This window comes from Trifolium pratense, linkage group LG5 (assembly GCF_020283565.1).
Source record: "Trifolium pratense cultivar HEN17-A07 linkage group LG5, ARS_RC_1.1, whole genome shotgun sequence".
NCBI lineage: Eukaryota > Viridiplantae > Streptophyta > Magnoliopsida > Fabales > Fabaceae > Trifolium > Trifolium pratense.
The window spans coordinates 41,926,417-41,933,353 of NC_060063.1; the positions used below are offsets into that span (position 1 = coordinate 41,926,417).

The window sequence follows — 6,937 nt, forward strand, 5'->3', positions numbered from 1 at the left end:
AGAGGATCAAGTACAAGAGATTGGACTTGATTACTTATAATTCGATCTTAAATCTTGATTCGAGTGCGTGCGAGTAGAATTACATTGATGTGCGAGTGAACGAACCGAAGGATCCCCAAGCGTTTTAAAAACTTTGAAAAGAAATCTTAAAATCATCACTTCGATAACTTCACCCCCAATCAATGTCTTTAAATTTCAGTTTATGTTTAGATACCGTTGCTTGATAGAATAGACTCAATCCTCGTGGGATCGATATCTTTTTATATTACTTGACGACGATTCGTGCACTTGCGAAAATATCATCAAGTTTTTGGCGCCGTTGCCGGGGATTGTTGATCGATTCTACAAAGCAATAGTGTCTATTTTTCTGTTTTTGTTTACATTTTTCTGTTTTAATTTTTCTGTCAAGAGTTGTGTTACTCGTTTGTTCATTGTGCATGCGGAGAACAGGTACCGGTGAATTGATATTTGATCCGTAGATTGAAAAGACTGCGCGTGCTATTAGAAAGAAGGCAAGAGAAGCCTTGTTAGCTTCGGAATTGGAAGCAAGTTCATCCGGTGTAAGAAACAGTCCAGAACAGAGTTGTACTGTCATGGATGAAGAAGAGGTTCCGGTGAACAACCCTCCGCCACCACCTCCTCCAAGGAGAACTCTCGGTGATTATGGTAGGCGAGACGACGATGTCTTGGCTAATCAGGGTTTTCAGCCACTGAATCCTGTTTCTTTCGACATCAAGAACACCGTACTGTCGGCCTTGAAAGAGAATCCGTATTCGGGGTCTGAATCGCAATGCCCAAACTTGCACTTATCACATTTCTATGAGGCATGCGACTATACCGATCCTCCAGGGGTGAGCGAGTCAGATAAGAGGTTGAGGCTCTTCAAGCATTCATTATCCGGAAGGGCCAAGGACTGGTTGGATACGATTCCATCCGGAACCATTGCTACGTGGAGACAGTTGGAGCGAAAATTCTTGGATAGGTACTTTCCTATCCACAAATTCCTGGAAAGAAGGGCTGAAATAAGCAACTTTGAGCAATTGGATAATGAGACCTTGTATGATGCTTGGGAGCGTTTCAAAGTATGCTTAAAGAGATGTCCTAACCATGGGTTTGATGGTCATAGCCAAATGCAGATGTTTACACAGGGGCTAAGACCACAAACCCGAATGATACTAGATGCGTCAGCTGGTGGATCTTTGAAGAATAGAGATGGAGTTGAGGTGAGAGAGCTTGTGGAGAGCATGGCACAAAATGAGTACCGTGCCCAAAATGATCGTGGTGCCAAGAAGAAGGGAGGCTTGCTTGAACTCGATGCACAATCTGCACTTTTAGCTCAGCAAAAACTCATGTCAAGCCAATTGGAATCCATGATGAAGTTGATCTCTACCTCACAACCTACTAATTCTCAAGTGAGCAAGGTGGAGCAAGTTAGGTGTGATTTTTGTCTCCAAGACCATCCTAATGGTGGCTGTTTTCCGGAAGGCTCGGAGGAAGCGAGGTACTTAGCCAACTTTAGAAAGAGTTATCCCAATAACAACTCAGGTTGGGGCAATCAAGGGCAAGCTTCTAATCAAGCCCAACAAAGGCCTCCTTCTAGATTGGAGGAAACTCTTTCTAACTTCATTCAAATGACTCAAGGCAACTTTGAAGCCATGAAGACCAGTCAAGAAGTTTCCAACAAAAACCATGAAGCATCAATTAAGAATTTGGAAGTGCAAATGGGGCAGCTATCTAGGCAATTCTCCAGTTTGCAAAACAGTGGAGGCTTCGGTGGAAACACAAGAGACAACCCTAGGAACGAAACTTGTAAGGGCATAAAGTTGTGGAGTCGTGAGTTGCCGGATGAAGAAACTGTTGAGAAGAATGGGAAGCGAAAGCTAATTGAGAGAGAAGAAGTTCTAGATGAAGAAAGTGAATTTGAAGATGAAGAGAATGGGAGAGAGAATTGGAAAGAATGTACATGGAAGAGTCAAATGCCAGCCGTGTGGAGGAAAAATCAACCTTTAAGGAAGAATCAGTTGAAAAACAGAGTGAGATAAAAGAAAAAGATGAGAAGAAGAGTGAGAAAGGTAAGGGTGTGGATGATTCACCGTGTGCAAGGGTGCCATACCCTAGAAAGAAACCATATGCAAGAGTGAAGAAGCTGAACCGTGAAAAGGATTTCAAAAAGTTTATGAAAGTCCTTAACAAGTTGGTAATGGCGATCCCGTTGGTTGAGGCATTGGAGCACATGCCGCTCTATGCCAAGTTCCTCAAAGAACTTCTCGCCAAAAAGCGGAAGCCGTTGGATGATGAGACGGTAAGTATGACTGAAGAGTGTAGTGCTCTTATCCAAAGAAAGCTTCCTCAAAAGAGAAAAGATCCGGGAAAGCTTTACCATTCCGTGTTCTATTGGTGATCTAGCTATTGGAAAGGCACTATGTGATCTTGGAGCGAGCATCAATCTAATGCCGCTTTCCATGATGAAGAAGATACCGGGAGATGTTGCTAAGCCCACCAAGATGAATCTTTCCTTGGCGGATAGATCAATCGTGCACCCGGAAGGAATTTTACATGATGTACTTGTGAAAGTGGCTGGATTTGTGTTCCCGGCTGATTTTGTGGTGCTGGACATGGAAGACGATGGTAATTGGGAGCCCTTACTTCTAGGAAGACCATTTTTGGCTACAAGCCGTGCCCTTATTGATGTTGAACTAGGGGAGCTGATGCTGAGAATGGAAGATGAAAAGATTGTGTTTAGTGTGTTTGATACTTTGAAGTCCTATGATGGAGATCCTTATGATTTGCAAGACCAAATGGGTGATAGTTTGATCAAGGATGAATGCAAGATGGATTTGATGGATACTCCTCCGCCACATGGTGGCACATACTTTCCATAACCCTTAGGGGGTATTGGACGTCAAGCATCGGGACGTTAAACAAGCGCTGGTTGGGAGGCAACCCAACGTTTTTAGTTACTAATGTTCTTTTGATTTTTGTCTAATGCAGGCCAAAGCATGAAAGGAGGAAGATTATGCAGGAAAATTTGAAAAGTCTGATGTTGACAGTGTTCTGCGCCATGGCGCAGCTGCGTGGCGCCATGGCGCAATTGCTCACAAAGCAGAGCTCATTTATTCTGTAACTGGCGCTGTGGCGCAGCTATCTGGCGCTGTGGCGCAACGCAACACATCAGGAGGATGATTTTATTCTGGAGCCTGCGCTATGGCGCAATATATGGCGCTGTGGCGTAACTTGTGAACAATTTGAAAGGTTTTTATTCTGGAGTCTGCGCCATGGCGCAGCAGCATGGCGCTGTGGCGCAGGTGCGTGTTGAAGTTTGAGTTTTTGGTTACCGTTCCACTTTTCCCTCTATCACTTCAACCCTACTCCTTCATCTACCTCCACTACCATCAAAACTCGACCCTCTCACTCCCAAACACTCTAAAACCCTATCCTCACTCACCCTAACTCCAAATTCATCCAAACAAATCCTCAATCTTCACCAATCCTTACTAAAATCAACCACCCACAACCCTTCCACCATCAAAATTCTCTCAAATTCATCCCCTTCTCCATCAATTTCAACTTTCACCATCACCAACCCTTACCACCAGCCCCATCCTCAATTAATCCTTCCCTCACCATAAAAGAGCTAAACTCTATTACCCATCCTCAAAACCTCAAATTCTAACCCTCAATTGAACCAAAGCACCAAGGAATTTCATCAACAAACCACCACCTCTCCCTATCTCGAAAACACTGTTCATCATGTCTTCAAGGCCACAAAGGGTGCTAGCAAGGGTAAGAAAGCGGCAGAGACTTCTTCTCCATCTGAGCAACCTGTGAGAAATAAGAGGGTGAAGATTAGTGTTACCAAGACTACGGCGGAAGGGGGCGAGTTCCAAGCCAAGTGGAGGAACCCGTTGCTACCCCGGGTGTGCCACCTTACAGTGAGAGGTTCTTGACGATAGAGGCTGAGGAAAGGTACAATAAGATTCGAAACTTCTCTTTTAATCTGGAAAAAGGCTTTGATGAGGATTTCTTGCTTGCGGTTCCGGAGATTGCGCAGCAACTCCGTGACAGAGGTTGGGGCAAGCTCAATAGTATTGTTCAACGGGTTGAGCGAAGTGGGAATGCGACTTTGGTGAAGGAATTTTATGCGAATGCGGTGGCTCTCTATGGTGATCACAAGGATAAGAATGTCTATGTGAGGGGAAAGTTGGTGAGCTATTCACCGAATGAGATCAATGGTTTCTTGGAAGCGGTTGTGCCACAAGCTTGTGCGTATAGTAGGGAGAAAAGGAGGATTCGGAACGGCGATGAACCCACTAGAAGGGTGGTCAAGGATTTTGTGACGGTTCCGGGAACGCCTTGGCCTCCAAAGAACTCCGCTTCATCTATTCCAACAAAGATCGACTTGGCTAAGTTCACACCGGTAGCTCATGCTTGGGCTACATTCTTTGTGCGAAATATTGTCTCGATTTCTAGTTTGTCGGAGTACCAAGTGGAGAACGCTGTGGGGTGAAGTGTATCATGGAAGGAAGCCCCATTAATGTGGGTGGATGGATTAGTGGAAGCATTGATGCAATTGTGAACCATACGGGGAAGACTTTTTCCTTGGGGCATTGCAACCTCATCACCGCCTTGTGCCGAGCCAAGGGGGTGCCGGAAGTTGATGATGAATACCGGCTCCCTATCCGCGCTCTTGTGCTTAGAACGTTCAACGAATATGGTGTGCCAAGAGGTGGAGCACAAGGTGGACATAGGGGGCAAGAGGATCATGAGTTGGAAGCGGAAGAGATAGACCGGTTTGAGCGAGGTGTGCATCCGAACCAGCAACAAGGAGGGCAACAATACACTACTCCTGTCAATGAGCTTGCTGGTATGTTGTACAATCTGGATTTTGCCGAGAGGGGCGGAATTCAAAACATTTACTATGACACCAGCTCCGTGGCCTATACGGAGGCGTTGGATTACCGTGCTTCTTTTCCTTCATCCCGCTTTGCTGATTTGTATCCCACACAATGGCTTGGGACGCTCATTTGGCGGATGAAAGGAATGTATTGGCGGCTCGTCAAGTGTTGCACACAAGTGTGTGGACTAGAGATATCTGTGCTGATGCGGAAAGGGCGAGAGCGGAGCAGGCCGCCAATGAGGAGATGACATGGGAGCTATTTGCAAGAGGTAGTATGTTGATGGAGCTGACCCAAATGCCTCTTCATCCTTCGGTGATTTTATGTCCAATGATCCTTCGGCCGGTGATGATGGCCAAGACGATGCTTAACTGTGGTTACTCCTTTCCTCCTTTCCTTCTCTACTACTCCTTTGATGCTTGGTTTGCTGGAACTTTATGATGTTTAGTTTGTAATAATTTTCACCTTTTAATTGCTTGGATGACTGTAAATATGAGTGCTATAATTGCTTGTTTTGTTGGAATTTTATTTAGCTTTTGCAATATTATGAATGGTTGCTACTGTTTTTTATCACTTGAGTATCAATTGTTTGATTCTATCCCCGCATGTGGGTATGTGATGTTTGCGTGCAATGTCTTGTTGCACTCCGTTTATCATGAGATGTTTCGAATGTTCACACTTTGGCTAGCTCAATGATTTAAGCCCAACTGTGAGGTTTTGAGCCAAACACTTACTTGTTTCTTATATGTGTGGATCCACCCTTTGTCTCGTCTCTTAATTTTGCTTATGTTCTCTTGAGATTGATTGATAACTTTGATGTGCACACGAGGAAAATTTTATTGGTACCTTGAGCCAAATTGAACCACCCCTGTATTACTTGTCCTTTGCTTAACCAAATTTGAGCCGAAAGAAAATATGTTTTTGTGACTAACCTTTGAGGAAGTTTATCGCCTCAATCTTGGAAATCATGAAAAAAAAAAAGAACGACTTTCTTGGAGGTTAGACCACTAACTTCGTGGTTGACGTGCAATGCTCACCACTAAGTTTGGGGTTGCTCTTTGGAATTGAGCAAACAAATAAAGTTTGGGGTGGGTGTACTAGAGAACCTATGAAAATATGTGCTTAAAATTTTCTGAAAAATGTCAAGGGATCACTAGAAAAAGATGTGAAAAGGAAAGAAAGAAAAAAATGCAAAAAAAAAGCTTTGTGAAGTGATGACTCTTATGATTGAAAAACAACAAAAAGAAATAAAAAAAAATGATTGAGTCATCCAAAAGATAGGTGATCCCCTTGGTCTATTATGTTTGAAAAGCACTTTGAAAATTCAAACAAAAGGTTCTCTAGCAAGTTATTGAAAAGGGTTGGGTTTCAAAATTTTTCATTGACTAGTAGTGATCTAACTCCAAGTTTTCTTACTACTTATCCAAATGTCACCAACCACCCTTAACCAAGCCTCATTACAACCATTAAGTCCTCTAATGTGTGTGCACAAAGTAGTTTGATTGAACTCTTGAGAATCTTTGCAAAATTGTTGTTGACTTGCAAATTGGTGTTGATATGAGTGTGATATCCAACCAAGAAGAGTGTGTGTAAGCATTGTGAGAAAAAATCATTGAGCTTGGCCTTATGTGTGAATAACTTGAAATTGTCTTGAAAGAATGGAGGCGATAAGTTTTGCGTGCGGATGGATCGTTAACACGGCCGGGTAAGTCTCAAGGATGTATGACTTGAGTGTCTAAGGACAATACCAAAAATTCATGTTAGTGCATTTGTTAAACAAAGTTACTTGAGGACAAGCAACAACTCAAGTTTGGGGTTGTGATGACGCCTCATCATTACATGAATTTAGGTGATTTTTAAGGTGAAAATTCTAGGAATATGTAATAAAAATTGATCAAAACCAAGGAGATACATGAAATATTGAAGTTGAGTGTGGCACAAGCAAAGAGAAGAAGAATTGAAGATTTTATGGCGCCAGGGCGTAACCCCAGCCTTTTCAGGAAGCTTTTCATTCTGCCAACCACGCCATGGCGCAGCTGTGT

General features: G+C 43.3%; 2 pseudogenes; one reads left to right on the top strand and one right to left on the bottom strand.

Moving 5' to 3' along the window:
- Positions 1-1,014: 1,014 nt before the first annotated feature.
- On the bottom strand, positions 1,015-1,114 carry LOC123887789 (annotated as a pseudogene).
- A 3,401-nt stretch (positions 1,115-4,515) lies between these two features.
- Positions 4,516-6,937, top strand: part of LOC123886695 — a 4,936-nt pseudogene continuing 2,514 nt past the window's right edge.